Raw genomic sequence first — 22,053 nt, forward strand, 5'->3', positions numbered from 1 at the left:
TCTCTCTCTCTCTCTCTCTCTCTCTCTCTCTCTCTCTCTCTCTCTGTGACCTTATCTGCGCCCAAGTGTCATCTCCATGCAGACAACTTAAAAATCTGCATATCCAGTTTTTATCTTTCTCCTGAATTCTAGTTCTCATTGTTTACTAGACATCTCCTGGATGTCCTGTAGGGAAGTGCTACATATCCAAAACAGAATTGGTTGTCTTCCCTACCACTCTTCAAAACTCCAAATTTTTGATAGGGGTAACATCACCCTTCATCATTTTGATTCATAACATTGAAGTCATCCTATCATTCCTTATAACCAATCAATTGACAAATCTTGTCATTTTTATCTCTTCAACCTCTCTTACATACATTCCCTTCTGTTCACTCACATAACCACCACTCTTGTTCAGAATTTCATCCCTTTTTGCCTGGAATACTGTAATACTTTCCTAATTGGTCTTCTTACTTGTAGCCTTTCTCTAATCCAACTTCTTCAAAGTTACCAAAGTCTAGCCCTAGAATTAAATATTGGAAGTGCCCTCCACCCCTGTGGCTTCTCCCTCTGATCAGACTGCTCCTCTTAGAACATCCACCTTGAAAGGGCCCTCAGGCCAGTCATGTCTCATTCATTGCACGCTGCAATCCGAACTTTTTCTACCATGTCCCCGAACATGGTACCTTCCTATCTCCCCTCCCTTTTTAGCTTTCTCTTTAAGTGTTGTAGGTGTCGATGACAGATAAGCTCCTTGAGTGTAGGGAATGTATTTATATCTATTTATATTTGTATTCTCAGTACTTAGCACAGTGCCTAAAACAAAGTAAGTGCTTAATAAATGCATTTTGTTGACTTGTTGACAAATAATCTTCAGAAGGCACAGGTTTGACCATGTCATACTTGCGCTCATCAACCTTAAGGAGACTCTATTGCCCCCAAAATAAAATACAAGCTCCTAATTTGGCATTTGAGTCTCTTTACAATCTAGCCCCATCCAACCTATATTTCCAACCTTATTTTATATCACTTTTCTTCATGACTTTTATATTCCAGCTGAATTGTACTAACTGTTCCCCAAATTTAATGACACATTTTCCACCTCTCTCCATCCATCCAAGCTATACCCCCTGCATGGAATGTACTTCCTACTCACCTCTGCCTCTCAGAATTCTTGTCTTCCATCAATTCTCAGCTCCAGAATCACATTTCCATGAAGCTTGATTACACCAGCTGTTAGTGCTCCTTCTCCTTAGATTATCTTGTATTATAGGTAATTGTGTACGTTATGTCTTTCCCTACTCTAGCTCTGAGTAGAGGACAGAAAGTATTACGTGTTTGCATTTGTATCCTCAGTACCTTGAACAGTACATTGAACAGTTTTTTGATTAGATCCTCTGATTTCATGTGGTGTAGAGAAGTCTCAGTATAGAAACTTCCTTCCACTAATGCAGATTGGTAACTTTTCTGTTCATTATCATCTTAGAGGGTTGCCTAAGAGGTTAAGTGACTTAAAAAGGGAACAGGAAATAAAATTTTTTAAAACATGACATGTCTAATAAATATTTGTTAAATTCAGTCCAAAATGTCCTCAGAATGATAATGATAATGGGATAATGTGGAACCTCTTTCCACCACATGTTTTCAGAAATAGACAGATAGATAAACAAACCTGTGTTCAAGTCCTACCTCTGACATCTAATATGTGTGCGACCTTAAGCAAATCACCTAACCTCTTAATGCCCTAAACAACCCAGTAAGACTATATGTTGTTAAGAAAGTGGCAAAACAATGATAGAGGGAGTTTCCTCTACCAACAAAATCACAGGCTCAGTCGAGAGAGAGAGACAGACAGACAGACACAAACAGAGACAGAGAGAGAAAGATGATGATGATAATGATGATGATGATGACATTTGATTTTTAAAAGGGACTTACAGGAATTAATTAATGGCTTAACTGAAAGTAGTGAGTGGAAATTTCTGATACTGCAGCCAGATGGAGGATGAACTGGGAGAGAAACATTTTGAGGAAGACTGGTCTTTCTCAAATCCTTAAATTCTACCTAAAATGCTACTGCCTAGGCTTAGGACCAGCCCTTACGGAGGTATTCTGCTTTTCTTAAGGAGTGAGAAGGTGACTAAGAAATACAGACAGAAAATTAATTTACCCAAGTCCAGATTTTAAACTGCAGGATCTCCAGACAGAAGCACAACAATTAAAGTCATAAATTAGATTATAAGACTCATCAATCAATAAGCATTTACTAAGGACCTATGGTTTTCTAGGCACTGTGCTAAGTGCTGGGGATACAAAAAAAAAGATAGAAGACAGTTTGCATTCAAGGAGCTCATGATCTAAGGAGGGAGGAGACAATAAATAACTATGCACACAAACTATATACAGCATAAATAGAAAATAATTTTTCAAAAGGTACATTATTAGAATTAAGAGAGAGTTGGAAAGGCTTCTATATAAGATAGCATTTTAAGGGGGATTTAAAGAAAGCAGAAATGAGGAAGGAGGACATTTCCAGGCATGGAGGACTATCAGAGAAAATGCCTGGAATTGAGAGATGGAATGTCTTGTTCATAAAGTAATGTGTAAAATGTAAAAAAGACTGGGAATGTGGGGGTGGAGCTATGTTATGAAAAGCTTTGAATCCTATACAAATCATTTTGGCAGCTGAATGAAAAATGGATTGGAGAGGAGAGAGACTTGAATCAGACAGATCCATTCACAGACTATTGCAATCGTCCAAGCATGAAGAGATAAGGACTTGCACCAGGGTGGTAACAGTGTCAGAGGAGAGAAAAGGGAATATGCAAAAGATGTCATAAAAGTAGAAATGACAGAACTTGGCAACTTATTGGATGTGGGGGTGGGGGGACAGGTAAGAGAGTAAGGAGTCCAGAATGACATCTAAGTTGTAATCTTGCTAACTGAGATCATGATAGTGCCTTCAATAGTAATAAGAAAGTTGGGAAGAGGGAAGAGTTTGGGGGGAAAGATAAGGAGTTCAACTTGGGACACTTTGAGTTCAAAATTAATCCAGCTGGAGATGACTGAAAGGCAATTGGAGGTACAAGACTGGAAGTCAACACAGAAGTTAGGGCAGATAGGTAGATTTGAGAATCCTTAGCATAGCAACTGTAACTAAATCCTTTGGAGCTAATGGTAGTAGAAGGAGAAGAGGGCCCAGCAGAACCCTGTGAGACACTTGTGGCTAGAGGGCATGATCTCAACGAGGATTCAGTTAAGGAGACTGAGAAGGAGTGGTCAGAGAGGTAGGAGGAGGAAAAGGAAAGAGTAGTGTCCTGCAAACCTAGAGATAAGGGAGTAACCAGGAGAAGAGGATGATCATTGGTGTAAAAGACTACAGAAAGGTCAAGTAGAATGAGTATTGAGAAAAAGCCATTGGATTTGGCAATTAAGAGACCACTGGCAAATGTCCATACCCTTTGAACCAGAGACTCTGTTACTGAATTTATACCCCAAGGAAGCCATCAATAAGAAGAAAGGCCCCATATACTCCAAAATATTTATAACAGTACTTTCTGTGATAGCTAAGAATTAGGTCATTTCAGGTATGTTTGACTCTTGGTGGCCCCATTTTGGTTTTCTTGGCAAAGATATTAGAATAGTTTGCCATTTCCTTCTCTAGTTCATTTTACAGATGAGGAAACTGAGAAAAACAGGGTTAAGTGACTTGCCCAAGGTCACATAGCTAGTAAGTGTATGAAGTCTGATTTGAACTCAGGTCTTCCTGACTCCAGGCCCTGTGCTGTATTCATTGCACCTCCTCGCTACCCAATTGAGAACTAGAACAAAGTAGATGCCCATCAATTGAGAAATAGCCAAAGAAATTACAGTATATATATGTAATAGGATATTATTGTGCTATAAGAAATAATGTGTGTAATGAACACAGAGAAACATGGAAAGATCTGTGTGAACTAATCAAGAAGTGAAGTCAGGAGAACCAAGAAAACAATATACATAGTAACTACAGCCATGTAAAAAGAAAGAACAAGAACACACCAAAAAATCAAAAATAAATGGAAAAAATTATAAAGATCAATTAGGACTCAAAGGAAGAGACATCCTTCATCTACCCCTTCATGGACGTTCACAAGTGTCATATATTGCACGTGTTTTCAGGCTTTTTCAACGTATCGATCAGTTGTACTGACTTTTTTCCTCTCCAAAAATACTATATTTGTCATAAGGGGTATCTCTCTGGGAGGGAAGGTAGGGAAAGATGGGATATTATGGTGATATGAGAAACAGAAAAAAATCAATAAAAACTTATAAAACAGAAAGATTATTGGTAACTTTGGAGAGAGCATTTTCAGTGGAATGATAAGGTCAGAAGTAGGATTGTAAGGGGTTAAGAAGAGAGCGAGCGGAGAGAAGTAGAGGCTCTGTTAGTAGACAACCTTCTCAAGGAATTTAGCCACAAAGGGCAGAAAAGATATAGAATGACATTTATCAGGGATGGAAGGATCAAATGAGGAATTTTTTTTTGAGGACAGGGGAGACATGGGCACATTTGTAAGCAAGAGAGAAGGAGCCAGTAGCCAGGGAGAGATAAGTGATAGATTGGGGGTGACAAAAAAGGCAACAAATTGAAGGAGACAGGATGGAATGGATCACTTGTGTGAGTAGAGGAGTGTGCCTTTTTACCCTTGGTTTTGCATCACCCACAAATACACCAACTCCACGTTCAAGAATTCTGGAATTCCTTTATCTGATCATAATCTCTTGACCTTCTACCTCTCCCTCATCAAACTTTTCTCTTCTTTCACAACATGAACTCCAGTTCCTCAACCCTCAGTTCTCTCCCAGGCCATCACTCCTATACAAGCAGGAATAGCTTAATAAAGAAGCTGTAGCTTAATAAAGTCTAACGGCTCTCTATGTCTTCTAGAATCACCTGTGACCTCTTCTGTTTGGCATTTAAAGCCCTCCACATTTTGGTCCCAGTCTATCTTTCTAGTCTTATTATACATTGCTCTCCTCTCATTCTGTAGGACAGTCAAACTGGCCTACCTGCTCCTCTCCTCACATAACATTCCACTTCCCATCTCTGTGCCTTCGTGTGCCTTTGTACTGCTTGTAACACATGCCTAGAATTCACTTCCTCCTCACTTCTTAGTTTAAAAATCAGCTTGAGTAACATTTCCTACTTGAAGCCATTCTTGATTCTTTCTTTTCCTACTCCCCACTTTCCCTTTCGTACTATGGAGAGTAATTGCCTCCCACCCCTCAATAATATGTGAGGTCCTTGATGTTAGGGACTGTTTCATTTTCGCCTTTGTGTCCCCAGAAAGGTCCACAGTGTCTAGCACATAATAGATAATAATAAGTGCTTGATAAATGATTGAAAATATACCAATAATCACTAGGAGTAGGTGCATAAACATTTGATTGAATGAATTGATTCACTGGTGACTGGTTTTCAGAACATATTCTAGGGAACCAAAAAGTCCTATGAAGTATTTCAAAGGGCTCCATGTATAAAATGAAGATTTTGAGCTAGATTATCCCTAAAGTCCTTTCCATTTTTAAATCTATGCTCCTAGGAAATAGAGCTATGATAAGTGTATATTTGTCACATATTGATTTTTCACTTCAATGATATTTTTAATGTAGTACTGACTCTGGGCTTACTCTCCCAAACACTCTCATCTAGCTGCTTCTCCAATTGTTTCTAGGGGTAGTCCTAACGTTTGGGGATATCTTTCTAATGCTCTTGCTCATAAGCTGAATGAGTGTGCTTTCTTCATTGATTACCAGTTGACCTCAGTTAACCTGCCAGACTTAATTAGCTTTTAGGAATAGGTACATATCAAGCTATGTGGTGTAGTAGATAGAGTGGTAGGCCTAGAGTCAGAAGGCTCATGTTCCTGAGTTCAAATATAGTTTTAGACACTCACTAGCTGTGTGATGCCAGGCAAATCACTTAATCCTGTTTGCCTCCATTTCCTTATCTGTCAAATGATCTGGAGAAGAAAATGGCAAACCAATCCAGTATCTTTGCCAAGAAAACCCCAAATGGGTTCACAGAGAGTCTAAAATGACTGAAAACAATTGAACGACAACAACAAAGAGGGAAGCTCACAAGTCCTGGAACTTCTTTTACTGGAAGCCCTTTTTACTTCTTCAAGGAACCCTAACTAGGTTCCTGCTCAAGTATGGCGGAACTTTCTCCTGTGGACTTCTTATAGAGTCCTAAAGCTACCTTTCCTCAGTGTGTCCTCAGTTCACCATGCAGACACTACCATCAATCACAGTTATTCTAGGAGTATGATCAGCATGCTAATGGGAAGTCTCAAGTCTTCCAACCTTTCAAAGAAAGTACTTCCAACAGGGCGGCCAGGTAGCACAGCAAGTAAGAGCACCAGCTCCAGTGTTGAGAAGACCTGGAGATCGAATCCCGGGTTCAGACACTTAGCACCCACCCAGAAACACCTAGCCGTGTAACCTTGAGCAAGTTACTTAACCCCGATTGCTTAAAAAAAAAAAAGAATTAAAAAAAAAAAAGAAAGTACTTCCAAGATCATCCTCTGGTCAATAGGGGTTAAGAAGAGACTGTTTCTGTTCCCTCTAAAGTGACTCCCTCTCAGGGGCTTATTTGGACTACATTCTCTTCCAGGTCAGCCAAGCACTCAAAGGTCCCCTATTTTATCCATGAACCATAAAGCATAACTGAATCTTTGTAACCAATTCCAATACACTTCCTGTAAAGTCATTTAATTTCATTCAATGGCTTTCTAAATTGATTAATGCCTTTTCAAACCTATTTTAGTGCCTTTTGTTGATTAATTCAACAGAGGTGTTCTCACCTGATAAAGCTATTTGGAGTAGTGGGCTTGATTCTATTAATCTCTTGACCTTAGACTAATAAAAATATTTAATAGTAGAAACAATCAATCAACACATATTTATTAAGTACCTATTATGTTCCAGGTACTGTGCTAAGTGCCAGGGCTACAAAAAGAGGCAAAAGATAGTCTTTGACCTCAAGGAGCTATGTACAAAAAGTCATGTATCGGATAAATAGGATATAATTAAGAGGGAAAGTACTAAAATTAAGAAGGATTCAGAAGGGCTTCTTGTAGAGGATGGGATTTTAGTTGGAACTTAAAGGAAGCCAGTAGACAGGTATGATGAGAGAAAACATCCCAGGACAGTCATAGGAAATGCCCAGAGCAGAGATGGAGTATCTTGTTTGTGGAACAACAAAGAAGTAACACTCAGCTAATCAGGCAATGAAAAAAATATATTTATTAAGTAACTTACATAGTTCCATTTGTAAAGAGCTGAGAAGACTATATACATATATATGTGTGTATATATATACGTGTGTGTATATATATGTATGTATGTATATATATACCAAGATATATAGATAAATATACCAAGCTATATATAGATATATCTTAGATCTTGCTCTCAGGGGCATTTCAATTTGTTTGGGAGGGGGGAGTCAGTATGGAAATATCATGTATTTTCAAGTTCAAAATATTATATGTTATTTGGATCTGCTTGAAAAAGTTATATTATTGAAAAGAGGCTTTGTCCCTTTAAAAATTCATAAGTGGTTTGGAAATCAGATGGAAGCTTTCAGAGTTTAGTAAAGAAACCAATTATATGAAGATTAAGCATTGATCACAAAGGAAGGGGGTAAGCTGGAAAAAGAAAATGGGAAAGACAGGTTAATACTGAGAAGCTAATTGCATAGGAAACTCATGATCAGAAAAGGATATTCATGTGGTATGGACACATATGGGGCATAGCCACAATCATCCTTTTTATTTACCTCTTTGACATTTTGCCAAAAGGAAAAAAAAGGAAGAAAATTGGGAGGACAAATAGGGCCTTCTGAGAAGTTAGTTAGTATAAGTGTTAAATGTCATATTTCCAAGTCAGACAATTAAAGGTAGGAGAAGGCTGTTTGCCTGCAAGTTTGCAAGGTCTTTTCATGCTGGGCCATGCTGATGCCCTGAAATTTTGGAGTAAAAGCTAGAGAGAGTTGCTTGTCTCAGAAGACTTTAATCTCTAATAATAATCGTAAGTGTAGAAGAAAAAATTAGGGTTAGACTAAGTTGAAGGTAAGTAAAAACAGATACTACGTTGTATATAGACACTACAAAACATTTTTATGTATAGAAATATATTAGTCATTAAAATGCGTTCTAAATTTAATAAAGTGATATTTTAATTTTTTAAAATTGACTGAAAATATGCATTAATCTGAAAATTAGTTACTGACACCAATGGAAAGCCTGCCTTTTTGGATCTCCCAACCATATCTCAGAGACCACTTTTTGACTGTTCAGTCATTTTGGTCATGTCTGACTCTCTGTGACCTCATTTTGGGGTTTTCTTGGCAAAGATACTGGAGTAGTATTTTGCCATTTTCTTCTCCAGTTCATTTGACAGATGAGGAAACTGAGGCAAATAGAGTTAAGTGACTTGCCTAGGATCTACTACACAGTTAGTAAATGTCTGAGGCTAGATTTGAACTCATGAAAATGTCTTTTTGATTCCAAGCCCAGTGCTCTATCCACTGCACCACCTAACTGCCAGACTACTTTTTATCTGGTAGCAGATATTCAAATTATAACTGTAGGACCAAGAAGGAAACATATGTGTGTATGTTTACACACACACACACAAACACACACATATACTAGATATGCAAAGCCAAATTTAAAAAGTGACAGCAACCATCACAAGGAGACAAAGGCAAGATAATATATGAATAAAATCTAAGTTATGCAAAAGATATGATGCCTTCCTTCAAGGAGCTGACAATCTAGCTGCACCTCTCCTCCAAATAATTGAAGAACACTGTTATATAACAAAATATCAACAAGAACAAATTAACATATTAGACAACTAACCCAGCATCTAAATTTAGCCAGAGTCACAAAGTAAAGGGTATCAGGAAACGTAATTTGTTCTTTTAAATATTTCATAGTAGTGGGGAGTACAAAAATATATGCCATGTGTCTATCACATGTTTTTCTGAAGTTGTTCATAAGATATCCTGGCATACCTTATTCATTTATATAGAGAGCCCCAGAAGTCTTAGCTTTTTGGGGACACCCTGTATTATCCAGCCAAAGGTAACTATTGTGTAGTTGGTCTTGAGTGAGCCACTCAAACTTTCTGTGTCCCAGAACCCTTTGGCAACCTGTCAAAGTCAATGGACTCTGTCCCAGAAAAAAAAAAAGCTTTTAAATGAATAAAACAAAATCTATAGAATTATAGAGGAAAACAATTATATTAAAATACAGTTATCACAATATTTTTTAAAACCAAATTCACAAACTCTAAGAACTCTTAGCCTAGAGGCTGAAATTTTATTTCCTCTTATTTTTCTAAAAGTCATCAAGGATTTGAGGGCAATGGCCAGAGGACACAGGAGGATTTTAGGATTCTGGAACAATCAGGATCTAGAGAGTTGATACTGAGGAAATGACACTTGAGTGTTTAGGACAAGAGGAGTGAGTGGAGGCAGTAAGAGGGCAGGAAAAAGAAGATTAAGGGCTCAGCCCTCGATGTGACATCAGAGGAGAAAAAGGGAGGGGATGAATCCCAAGCAGATGAGATGGAAAAAAAAATCCATGAAAGAAACAACATTGCTTGGATATCCTCTGCTGTAACCATAAGGTCAGGGTTGGGGGACCTGAATTCCCATCAGAACTATCATTTCTCTCATTTAAACATTAAACTCTCTTCCCATGGGAGAACAGAGGTGGGAGGGGAGAAGGAAGGAGGATTTCTGCTGGGGATTTGAGGTCGTAGCTGCAAGCAGAAAAGTTGGAGCTCGAGGACCCCCCCCCCCCGCCCCCGCCCAGTTTATCCAGGCCTTGTGTATTCTGTGCCCTGGATGCCCTCACTTCACTGAAAGCTATTCTTTCATTGAGCTGCTTAGCTTAGCTTGGCAGCCACCCTCACTTTTATATGCAGGTTCTGGAATGCTGGGAGCTGTTTGGCAGCCAATTCTCCTCTCCCTTCTTAAACATGACATTCCCTACAATTCAGTTACTAACACCTCTTTCCTCAGCATTCTCACCCAGGGAGCCTGATGGAGGAGCCTAAAGACTGTGCCTCATTTGCCTGAGCAGTGTGTACAAGTGAATTTGCATGGATCTCATGTCCATTTGCATTCTCCTCACATGAGGTATTTAGAATAAAAACATTCATGAATCAAAATGAAGCTTGTTCCAGCCCTTCCTTCTCTGTCAAAGTATAAAGGAAATAAGAGGATACTGGGGTGTGAGAGAACAGCTAAGATGAGGTTTGTCAGGGCAGCTGATGGCTACATGTATTTTAAAGCCATCAAAAACAGTGGAGTGACATTTTCTCCCTACTCAATTGGAGTTTAATATTTACTTTTTTGACCCTTATTGCATCTGATTAGATGCCCCTAAAATAACTCATCTTCTCTACCCTCATTCACGAAGAGGCCCAAGTCAAAAGCAGCTGAAAAACACAGGTTGTTTCCTCTCTAGGTTACCATTAGAATGGAAGTCTTCTGATTATCAATGAGCATACTTGGGGATATATTAGGCTAATTAAAAGGAAAAGGAGGAAGAAAGGCAGTTACTCTTCTAGATATGTTGAGCCCCTGTGAGTTTAATAACCTAAAGAAAATAACAAAGCCAACTAGAGTGAGCACCCCATAGATATATCATCTGAAGATAAGGTAGCTTCACTGGTCAGAGCGACTACAGGCCCCTAAAGAACACAGAGCTCTAACTAAAGGATAAGGTAAAGAAAAGAATTTGATACTCAGACCAGAAAGGGCCATATTTAGTCCCTGGAGTAAATGAGTATTCACACACCATATCTGGTATTAGCTTTGTATAGGAAGTAACAGAAGGCAGCCAGCAGGCCTCAAACACAATGGTGAGTTACAGGGGTGTGTCTACACCAAGTATGTGAATGGGCAGATGAGGACAATTTGTTCCAACAGCCATGAAGGTGGAGGAACTAAACACAGTGGAGCACTTCGAGCTTGGTCACATTTGTAAGAAACCAAGGTTATCCACTATATGCCAAGACATCCCCAGTCCTAACTTTCATCTTGCCACTGGATTTCAATCACTCTGAAAGAGAAAGTATGACTGATGACTGCAACTTTGCCTCACTTCACCGCAAGTCAAGATATCACCCCGCAATGTCATTGGTCCTTGTTGAAAACATGAGCATTAACAGATCCCAAGGGTCTATTTTGAGTTACCTTTCTGCTGAAATTAATATGCCTCCCCGAATGCCATCAAGAAGTAATCAAACTAGCACCTGCCCTGGAGTCAGGAGGACTTGAGTTCAAATCCAGCCTCAGACATTTAACTAGCTGTGTGACTTTGGGCAAGTCACAACCCCAATTGCCCTTCAAAAAGCAAAAAAAAAAAAAAAAAAAAAGAAGTAATCAAACTAAAATATAACTAGTAAATATTCATTGTAAATGTAGAATCATGATTGAAACAAATTAAAGTCAATAAATAGTATTATTGAATTTGATTTAACACATTACATGAGTATGATATGAAAAGAAATAGGAACAAATTGAATGATGGAGTGGTTATCATAAGGTCTAAAATTGAAAAACTAGAGTTGGAATTTTTCAGTGTGTTTCCAGCACTGTTCAGGGATGAAGTTACCTTAACCAGTGGATATAAGTACTTTGGGCCAGAGGTGTCATTGCCAAGCAAAATTCTAAGTGTGGTCAGAACCAGATTAAAATGTAATTGGGAAATATTAAGAAAATGCTCAAATAAAAATGCAATACAACATAGTTAATGTTAGTTTGTGGGTTTTCTAAGTCAATATGTGGCCAGGAGGGATCCATTTCTGTTTGAGGTTTGACACTACTGCTTTGGGCTATGTGGCTAAATGCCTCAAGAGAGATGCAAAGTGCAATTCAGTTGAAGGAAAGATTACAACAAGTAGAGAAGGTATTGGGATTGGTTAGATAGGATGGGTGCAAAGGTCAGTTTGGGCAGAAAGGTGGAGATCCTTCAATTCCAGGATAAGGAATTTGGACTTTATCCAGAAGACAAGGAGGAGCTATTGAAAGATTTTGATTAGCAAAATGACTATCAAAGTCTGAGTAACTAAGTTCCTCAGTCATGTGAGATACTGAGACCCAGAGTAGCATGGCTTACCCCTCATACAAACCAAGATCTAGTGACGAATCCCAAGGAGTTTAAATCCCAGAGTTCCTAGGCTCCAGGAATGCACTACTGTCCATTATTACTTTTATGTTGAGATGAGGGTTACTAATTGGATTGTCTTTATAAAGCACATGGTTATAGGTTATAGGTTGAAAAGTATCCAGATTATTATGCTATCATTTCTGTTACTGGAATAATCAGGGAGGGGACTCTATAAAGCTTATTTTAATGCAACTGTTTAGTCCAAGGTAAACACTATGATGATTTAGAATGGAACCTCCTTCCTGAGGAGAAACTGTTTCATTCTTTGTATTTGTATACCCAGGGCCACATATATTGCTTACCTTCTTCTCTAAGGAAGCCCTAAATGTTTTATACCTTTATTAAATACTAAACTATCCAGACACAGAAAGAATTTTACTATCAGAATATGTCACTTACCTGCTTAGGATAACTCAATGACTCCCTATTGCCTCTAGAATAAGATATTAACCCTTCTGTTTAGCATTTAAAGTCTCACAATAATGGGTCAAGTTTATCTTTCCAGACTAATTTCAAATTACTCCCCCTCATACGCTATACCTCAAACTAAATGACATATTTTTTGTTCTTTGGCCAGTTAGGTGTCACAGTGGGATAGATTGCTGGGCCTAGAGTGAGGAAGACCTGAGTTCAAATTCTACATCTGGTATTTACTAGCTGTGTGACCCTGGACAAGTCACTCAATTAACCTCTGTCTGTCTCAGTTTCCTCAACTATAAAATGGGGATAATAATAGCACCTAGCTCCCAGGCTGCTGTGAGGATCAAATGAGATAATGCCTGGTACTTAATAGATGCTTAATAAATGCCTTTCCCCCTTCCCTTCTCTTTTGTTCCATCTTCTTCCCTCCATTCCTTGACATAGGCTGCCCCATGTCTGAAATGATCTCTCTCCTTAGCTTCATTTCTTAAAACTCCAAGTACCCTTCAAGGCTTAACTCCTCTATGAGATGATGCCCAGTTGTTAGTATTCTCCACCACTACCTTAAATTATTTTGTACCTACTGAGAAGTGTATATAGTCTAAGACTCCTAAGAAATGAGTTAATTTTCTGATTTTCCCAGTTGTTAGTATTCCCCACTACTAGCCCAAATTTTTGTGTTTATTTACATGTGTATGTTGCCCCTCTCCCCTTCTGGGGCTATTCTCCATCCAGCTGGGTACTTGTGCCCCAGGTTGGAGTCGCTGGCTGCTACTCTCACAGTTCTAGAGGTAACCATTTGTGCAGCTCTTTCTCATGCTAGCTCACAAGCCCCACAGGTGAAACACTCAACAGCAAAGAGCCAGTAGACTCACTCACTTCTTAGCAAAGGCATTTACCCAAACAGCACAGAATGAACAGTAGTTACAAAGCATTTTCCTCAAAACCTGGAACGTACTCTCCCACAAATACATAAACAGTCCATGAAAGAGAAAGTGAGGCGTATATGTAAGTAACATGTATGGCCAAAGAAACTCCACTCTAGTCAGATCTTCAATGTCCTTTCTTTCTCCAGAGGAACTTCTTGAGGTTCTAGGTGGGGTGTGACTCTTCTGCTCAGCTGGACTGGCTTCTTGCAGGGGAAGGGATCTCAGCTGGACGTGTCAAGTCAGCCAGGCTCTCAAGCCTGCTGTGCCATGGAGCTGGCTCCTCCCAGGGCTCAGCTGCTACTTAGCTGGGCTAGGTAGATTAATCAGTGGCCAGAGTCTTCATAGGGTACTGTGAAGTATCTCTACTGGCTGGAGAGGTCAATATTCTAGATTGCCCAAATTTGGTTTTCAGTGGGCAGCTGTAGCCATCACCACTTTCCATCTCAGCTGGGTGTCAATTGTATTCTCCCATCAAAAGCCTAGGAATTTGCCTTTAGCTTAGAATGGGTAGCAGTCATACCTCTTTGACTCCCTCACAATCTTGCTATGAAGTCTGTCATCACCAAGCAGAAAGTGGGAATAATATTGCCTGTTCTACTTATTGCTTTTCTGTTCAGAAATGACTCCCATTCTGTGAAGAATTCCACTTTCACTTAGAGTTCATTCTAGTTACATTACCCAGAGTCCTCTTGGGTTTTATGCAGATGAGTGGTTGGGGACAAAGGTATTAAAATACTCTCTGCCCTGGGTCAAGTTCATTGTCTTACTAGCCACTTCATATATGATTGAGTTATTCAAGCCTCAGATCCTTACTTTAAGCGTTTCCTCTGTCTCTGAAAGACCTTCCTCTGTACATTTTAGTGTTCATTTTTTGCCCCTTCCAACCTTCAGCTTAGCTAACTCTCAATAGGGAAGACTATTATATCTACATGTTATATTTCCCCAGTAGAATGCAAGCTCCTTAAGGGCAGGAACTATTTCATTTTTGCCATAGTAATAGTTCACATTTATATGGCTATAGTTAGGGTGATATTTTTTGTACTCTTCCCTCCAGCTTGATTTAATCCAGCTAAATTTAATCACAAATGCAAAGAGGTAGATAACAGAGATAACAAAGAATCCATTTTTTAAAGTGCAGACAGTCTAGAGGGTCTTTTTTCACCTTTCCCCATTCATTATGTTGACTTGCAGAAGATTTCCCTGAAGGAAGTACTCCTGAAGGAGATAATATACCACATCCAAGAGGAACAGTTACAGAGTTTGAGTCACAGTTGGGATGCATCCAGTAGGGAGCAAAGATATATTCTCTATGGTGACTGACAGAGAAAAGAGTAGTAATCAAGATAGGAAGTAGCTTATAAAGTAGCATGACCCCTGGCAGCAGAGAAAAAAAAAAGTCAGCCATAGATTGAAGGGAGAATTGTCTTTGGTAACTGGGAGCTGAGCTTTGAACAGGAGCAGACTCAGAGAGCCAAGACATTGTGCCCAAGGCGGGGAAGCATTGTGAAGTAAGAGAAGCAAAAGCAAAGTGGGCACCTGCACGACCAGAGGTATGAATTGTCTTGTCCTCATGGTCCCTGGGGTGGGGGGGGGGCGTGCCTCATTGCCAGTTTACTCTAAATCTGTGCCTATGTGTATTCGTAGAACACTGCGCCCCAGACTTATGGGAGGGGGGATATTTTGTAGCTATTGTTCTTAATATGTTATCCTAGTAAAGGCTTTTGCTTTGAGTTAATTGTACCTGTTGGATGACTATTAAAATCAAGCACACTGGTAAGGGCTCCTGAGTTATAGTTCTAGTAATGCAGACCCACAGAGAAGCTTGGAACCTGGGATAGTAATCAACCTCCCCCTAGGCCAACTCACAAATCATGAATGCAAATTGGGGGAGTAGCCCCCAGACAAGATGCTACAAAGTATATTAAGGTTTGTAAAGCATTTTACAGGTGGGCTAGCTAGCTAAATGAATGAATAAATGAACTAATGAAAAAATATCAAGTACCTACTATGGGCTGAGCTAAACACAGGGATTACAAAGCTAAATCTTGGCCCTAAAGGAGTTTACATTCGTCATAATGGAAGGATAGGTGAAAGGTGGAAACTAGCAAGGAGGATTTGGTCTGGAGAGTTCATTGGAATACTGTGTAATTTGCTGTCAAGACCTTTCCAGAAACAGTGATAGTGTTGATTTCATTATCTTAGTTCCTAGAGCAGGAGGTCAAAATTTGGGGGGTAAGGGGAAGATGAGGTGTGTGGAGGGGGACTTGGAAGAGAAGTCAGTTGCTGTTGTTTGCCTTTCACTCTTGGAGAGGATAAAGACATTGGGAAGTTGATGGCATGACTTACAAGTGAATTTGTATTTAAGTGAGGCAGGGCTGTGCACTAGCCTTACCCTCTCCTCCAGAGCCATCTGGGTCCAGTGGCAAGATATAGATCAATTGGACTGGAGATGGACCCAATACAGAGGGAGACCTTGGCCTTTTTAAGCACATGATAAAGGTAGCCTGCTGGATGTGAAGCAAGGTCTAACAATGCTTGAGGGGCTAGTTGAGTTTGCCACTGTTAACTCACCAATCAGATCAGCCCAGCCCCAGGGCCAGAATCCCAAACCAAGTGGGTTAATCCTGAAGGGAAGGGGGGGAGAGGAAAGGAGGAAAGTGGGATGTGGCTCTGGAGGTCTGGTCAGAAGTGACGTGACAAATAAAAAAGGGACCTTTACTGGACAGATGAGAACATATCCAAGGTGGATGGCTAAATGAGAGGTGGGATAGATACTATTTATTTTTATCCCTATTTTACAGATTGAAGAAAGTTAAGCCTGGCGAGGTGAAATGATTTATTGAGGGTCTCAGAGTTAGTAAGTACATGAAGAAGGATACAAATCTAGGTCTTGTAGACTGTAGGGACATCCCGGTATTCACCTACCTGGCAGAATTCCAGGAGTACAGAGTATCCAGAACTAGATTAAAATGTAATTGGGAAATTTTTAACAAAATAAATAAAAATACAGTGCAATGTAGATAATAATGTTAATTTGTGGTTTCCTAAGTCAATATGTGGCTGCCTGGCAGGGATCCACTCCTATTTGAGTTTGACTCCACTCCCCACCATGTGTATACCTCTAGCACCTGGTGTTGTATAAATGTTTGTTGTATTGAACTACAGGCTTCAATTGGGCAAGATTAATTTCTGTTGTACTGATATAGTATAGGAACTCAGTTAAGATAATAATGATGATAATATCTATTTTGATATACATCCTTATGTGACCATACCAAAAATGTAATGTAAATTATTGGTAAAAGTTCAAGCTTTCTCTTCTTTTAAAAGAAAAGAGATTTACTAAAAAAAAAATTAAGAAGAAAACAATATGTGGATATATCAGTAATCAATTCATGAAGAAAAGTTCCTGGAAGAGAAAGAGATGAGAACATTATTCATGATTCCTTCCACAGTTCAAATGACTTTGGCTAAGTCATTTCCTTTTAGATAACTCAGTTGACCTACTTGTAAAAGAATAATGAAACATGTAAGCACTCACTAAGATAAAGGAAATTTAAGAGTTTGCACAACAGTGTTCATTAACTGCATGAAGACTATCAGAAAAAGCCACTTAACAGCCACCATAATATCTCACTTATCCAGAGATCATTTATCTGGACACAACCAAACATTGAGTGAAAAAAAATTCAATTCAACAAAGATCTAAGTTCTGATTATGATGGAAACACAAAGCCTCTGAACCACCAAACCTGCCACAAGGCCTGGACATTAAAGTTTTCGTGCTTACTCATTTGAGTACCCCTTGCTCAGAAGATACTATTCTTAACTGTAAGCCATAATTGGTACCATAATTTGAGAAGTGGGACACCTGGGCTGTGGGAGCAGGAAGCCAGCAGCTGCTTCCAATTGGCCTAATGAGAATATCAGCTTCTCTTCCAACCTGAGACAGCCTGTAGGTAGTATATAAAAAAACAGGAGAGCAGAAATAGGCATCTAGACCAGTAACTTTTTCTGAGCTAGGCATCATGGCATGGCTGTGGACCTGAGAGAGTATGAAGGTGACAAAGCTGGTCCTCTTCATGGCTGTGGGGATTTTGGCTTTCTCTTTATGTCTGCATTTCCCTGTCTTGGGTTTATCCTAGGGAAAGTATTGTCTGTTAGACTATGTTGCTCCATGGGAGTGAACAGAGGTGCCCTGATCTTGTCTGTAGAGTTATCATATAGTTCTCTGGACAAAGTCCCAGCATTTTTCTGGTAGGCCTGGAAATATGAAAAGAATTCCAATCCAAAGGAAGGTGAGTCTGCTCTTATATTCCCCAGGGAATAGACTGAAGACTGTGCCTTTAAGTACTTGAGGTAGAATGTACAAAGCTCTTCATGATGAGCTGCTCCTGTTTCCCATGACTTTCTGTGTCTAGTGTAGGTAATAAGGTGAAAATCATAAGATTTGGCTGAAACAGAAAGCAACAAGAAGGTACAGGCTGTACCTGGCATCATTGGGAAGTCCACTAAATTTGTGAGAGAGGCCACAAAGAAGACTCACAGGGTTGAGATTATGGCATTGGACATATTCAACTGGTTCATTTCAACTCAATCACTGTAAGTTATTGAAGGAGTTTGCTTCATTTTAAAGTATTACATTTGGGGAGTTGATGACGGCCTTGTAGACTAGTGCTCTCCAGAGTGGGTATGTGCACCATAAAAGACAATCCACTGGGGTAAAGGAAGAAAAGATTAGAGCTTCTATAGATATTTCTCTGAAAAATAAGAGAAATTAAAACTTACCAATATTTAATATGTGAGTTGACATTGCCACCTTCATTTGGACAGACTATTGGATATCACCTAAGGTGCCTAGGTGGCTCAGAAGATATAACACTGGGCCTAGAACCAGAAAGACCTGACTTCAGATCAGTCCCAGACACTTAAAAGCTTTGTGACTTAGGGCAAGTCACAACCTCTGTTTGCCTCAGTTTCCTTATCTGGAAAATAGTGATAAAAATAGCACATACCTTTCAGAGTTCTTGTGAGGATCAGATGACAATATCTGAAAAGTACTTAATACGGTGCCTGGCATGCAGTAAGGGTTACATATATTAAAGTAAATGAGGTACATAGGGTGAGGAAAGAATGGGAGTTCCACAATGTTGAGGGGATAACTGAAATGCCTTCACTTGTTTGTTCACTTTCAACATTGATACATAGATTGTAGTTAACATGTTCCAGGTTAAGGACATAGTCAGATTTTACCAAACTAACCACAATTACATGGACAAGTGACATAAAAGATTCCTACAAAGAAACATCAGAGTGAAGATAATATTGATAATGTAAACAAGAAAAGGGTAATGGTGACACTTTTGCCTCTAATACTAGCAGTTTTTTCTTGGTAAAATCCATGATTATTTACTCAGACCTGACAAGTCAGTGAAGAAAACCTAAAAATTATCAAGAATTTTAAATGTGGGGGTAGAGTCAAGATGGCAGAGTAGAAACAGGACTTCCCTGGGACTCTGACTTCCACCTCCTCCAATTTATGTAAAAGGTGACTCTGAACAAACTTTGGAGCTACAGAACCCACAAAATGACACAGAAAACCTAACCTCCCACTGAGGACAGCCCAGCAGGCCAGCAGGAAGCAGCCAGCACAGTGCTCTGGGAGCTGATCCCAGCCCCTCATGAGCCTGAGGTCTTGGCCTCAGGGTGGCCACAGCTGCCAGCTGGAGGGATTTCAGATCACCAGCAGCTGTGGCCGTTTCCAGAATTATCAACACATAGAGGCTAAGGAAAAGTGAGAGGTTAGTACAGTGTGGACTTTGGGATCCAGGAGTTCAGGAGTGTGGTCTGGCCTTTATCCCCTGGAGGGAAAAGCCACTGAGGCCATGCAGCTGCCACCACATGGCAGCTTCAGCTCCTGGCCTACAGATTGTAGGGGGACCAAGCAATCAGACTGAAGGGTAATGGCTCTTGCTTTAACCTGCTTGGATCTGGATTGCGGTCTAGGGTGGAGGTCCTGGAGTGTGTGACCAGCTTTCCAGAGAGTGTGGAGGCTTCAGCAAGGGCACCCAACTAATACCTCTGGCAGCTGAGAAAACCCCAGTGTTTGATACGAAGCTCCCCTGTCTAGTAGCAGAGTCCTACTGTGGCAAAAAGCCCAAAAGTGAAGTAATTGAGTGGCAACATGAGCAAATGAGGGAAGCAAAGCAAGCAGAGCAATCCAACTTTACACTCCTATTTTGGGGACAAAAAGGATCAAAGCATGGAACGGGAAGAAGACAGTGAAGTCAGAACGCCTGCACCAAAAGCTTCCAAGAAAAATACGAGCTGGTTACAGGCCATAGAGGACCTTAAGAAGGATTTTGAAAACCAAATAAGAGAAGTAGAGGAAAAATTGGGAAGAGAAATGAGAATGATGCAAGAAAATTATGAAATGAGAGTCAACAACCTGACGGAAGAAAATAACACCTTAAAAAAAATAGACTAACTCAAATGGTAAAAGAGGCTCAAAATGGTAATGAGGAAAAGAATGCCTTAAAAAGCCAAATTTGCCAGATGGAAAAAGAATCTCAAAAGCTCACTGAAGAGAATCATTCCTTCAGAATTAGATTGGAGCAAATGGAAGCTAGTGACTTTATGAGAAATCAAGATATTATTAAACAGATCCAAACAAATGAAAAAATAGAAGGCAATGTGAAATATCTCACTGGGAAAACCACTGACCTGGAAAATAGATCCAGGAGAGATAATTTAAAAATTATTGGACTACCTGAAAGCCATGATCAAAAAAAGAACCTAGAAATCATCCTTCAAGAAATTCTCAAGGAAAATTGCCTTGATGTTTTAGAACCAGAGGGCAAAATAGAGGTTGAAAGAATCCATGTATCACCAAAAAGATCCCCAAAAGAAAACTCCTAGGAATATTATAGCCAGGTTCCGGAATTCCCAGATCAAGGAGAAAATATTACAAGCAGTCAGAAAGAAACAATTTCAATACTGTGGCAACACAATCAGGATAACACAGGATCTGGCAGCTTCTACATTAAGGGATTGAAGGGCTTGGAACATGATATTCCAGAGGTCAAAGGAGCTGGTATTAAAAGCAAGAATCACCTGCCCAGCAAAACTGAGTATCATGTTCCAGGGGAAAATATGGTCATTCAGTGGAATAGAGGACTTTCAAGCATTCTTGATGAAAAAACCAGAGTTGAATAGAAAATTTGACATTCAGATACGAGAAGCAAGAGAAGTATAAACAGGGAAAAGAAATCATAAGGAACTTATCAAAGTTGAACTATTTATATCCCTACATGGAAAAACAATAATTGTAACTTGTGAAACTTTTCTCACTATGAGAATAGTTGAAGGGAATAGAAATGTATGTGTGTGTGTGTATAGGAGGGTATATGGGTATATGAATACATATGTGAATGTGTGTTTATACGTGTACAGGTATACATAGATAGAGGGCACAGGACCAATTTAATAGGAAAGGATGATACTTAAAAGGTAAAATTAAGAGGTGAGAGAGGAATATAATGAGAGGAGATGGAGAGAGACATAATGGGATAAACTATCTCATATAGAAGAGGAGAGGGAAAATGGTTACAATGGAAGGGAAGAACAGGAAGGCAAAAAGGAATGGGTCAACCTTATTCTCATTGAATTTGGCTTAGGGAGGGAATGACATACACACTAAATAGGGTATCTCACCCTACAGGAGAGTAGGGGGAAAGGGGATGAGAGGGGGGTTGATGGAAGGGAGGCCAGGCTGGGGGGGGAGGGAAGTTGGAAGCACCCACTTTTGAAAAGGTACAGGATCAAAGTAGAGAATAGAACAAGTGGGAGGTGGGATAGGAGGGAGGTAAATATAGTCAGTCTTTTATAATATATCCATTATGGAAATGTTTTGCATAGCTACGCATGTACAAACTATATTGAATTGCTTATTATCCCAGTAAGGGTGAGAGACAAGGGAGGAAGGGATTGAATCTGGAATTCAAAGTTTTAAAATCAAATATTTAAAAATATATATGTAGGGGCAGCCAGGTAGCACAGCAAGTAAGAGCACTGGCCCCAGAGTCGGGATGACCTGGGATCAAATCCAGGCTCAGACACTTAGCACCCACCCAGAAACACCTGGCCATGTAACCTTGAGCAAGTTACTTAACCCCAATTGCTTAAATTTTTTAAAAAAATATATATGTATACTATTATTAATATTATTTTACATGTAACTGGGAAATGAGATATACAGGCACTGGGGCATAGAGATTGACCATGCCCTACTGGAAAGTCAGAAGGGGTATGGGACAAGATATGGGAGAGAGCAGACTGGAAGAAGGGATATCCAGTGGGATTGCTATTTTGGGGTGATGGGTAAGGGGAAAAGCGGGGATAAAATTTGTAACTCAAAATCTTGCAGAAATGAATGATGTAAACTAGAAGTTAATCAAGTTAATTAAAAAAAACAATTTTAAGTGTGG

This window comes from Petaurus breviceps, unplaced genomic scaffold (genome assembly GCF_028583685.1).
Source record: "Petaurus breviceps papuanus isolate PSGF00001 unplaced genomic scaffold, PetGlider_PUasm1.0 685, whole genome shotgun sequence".
Lineage (NCBI taxonomy): Eukaryota > Metazoa > Chordata > Mammalia > Diprotodontia > Petauridae > Petaurus > Petaurus breviceps.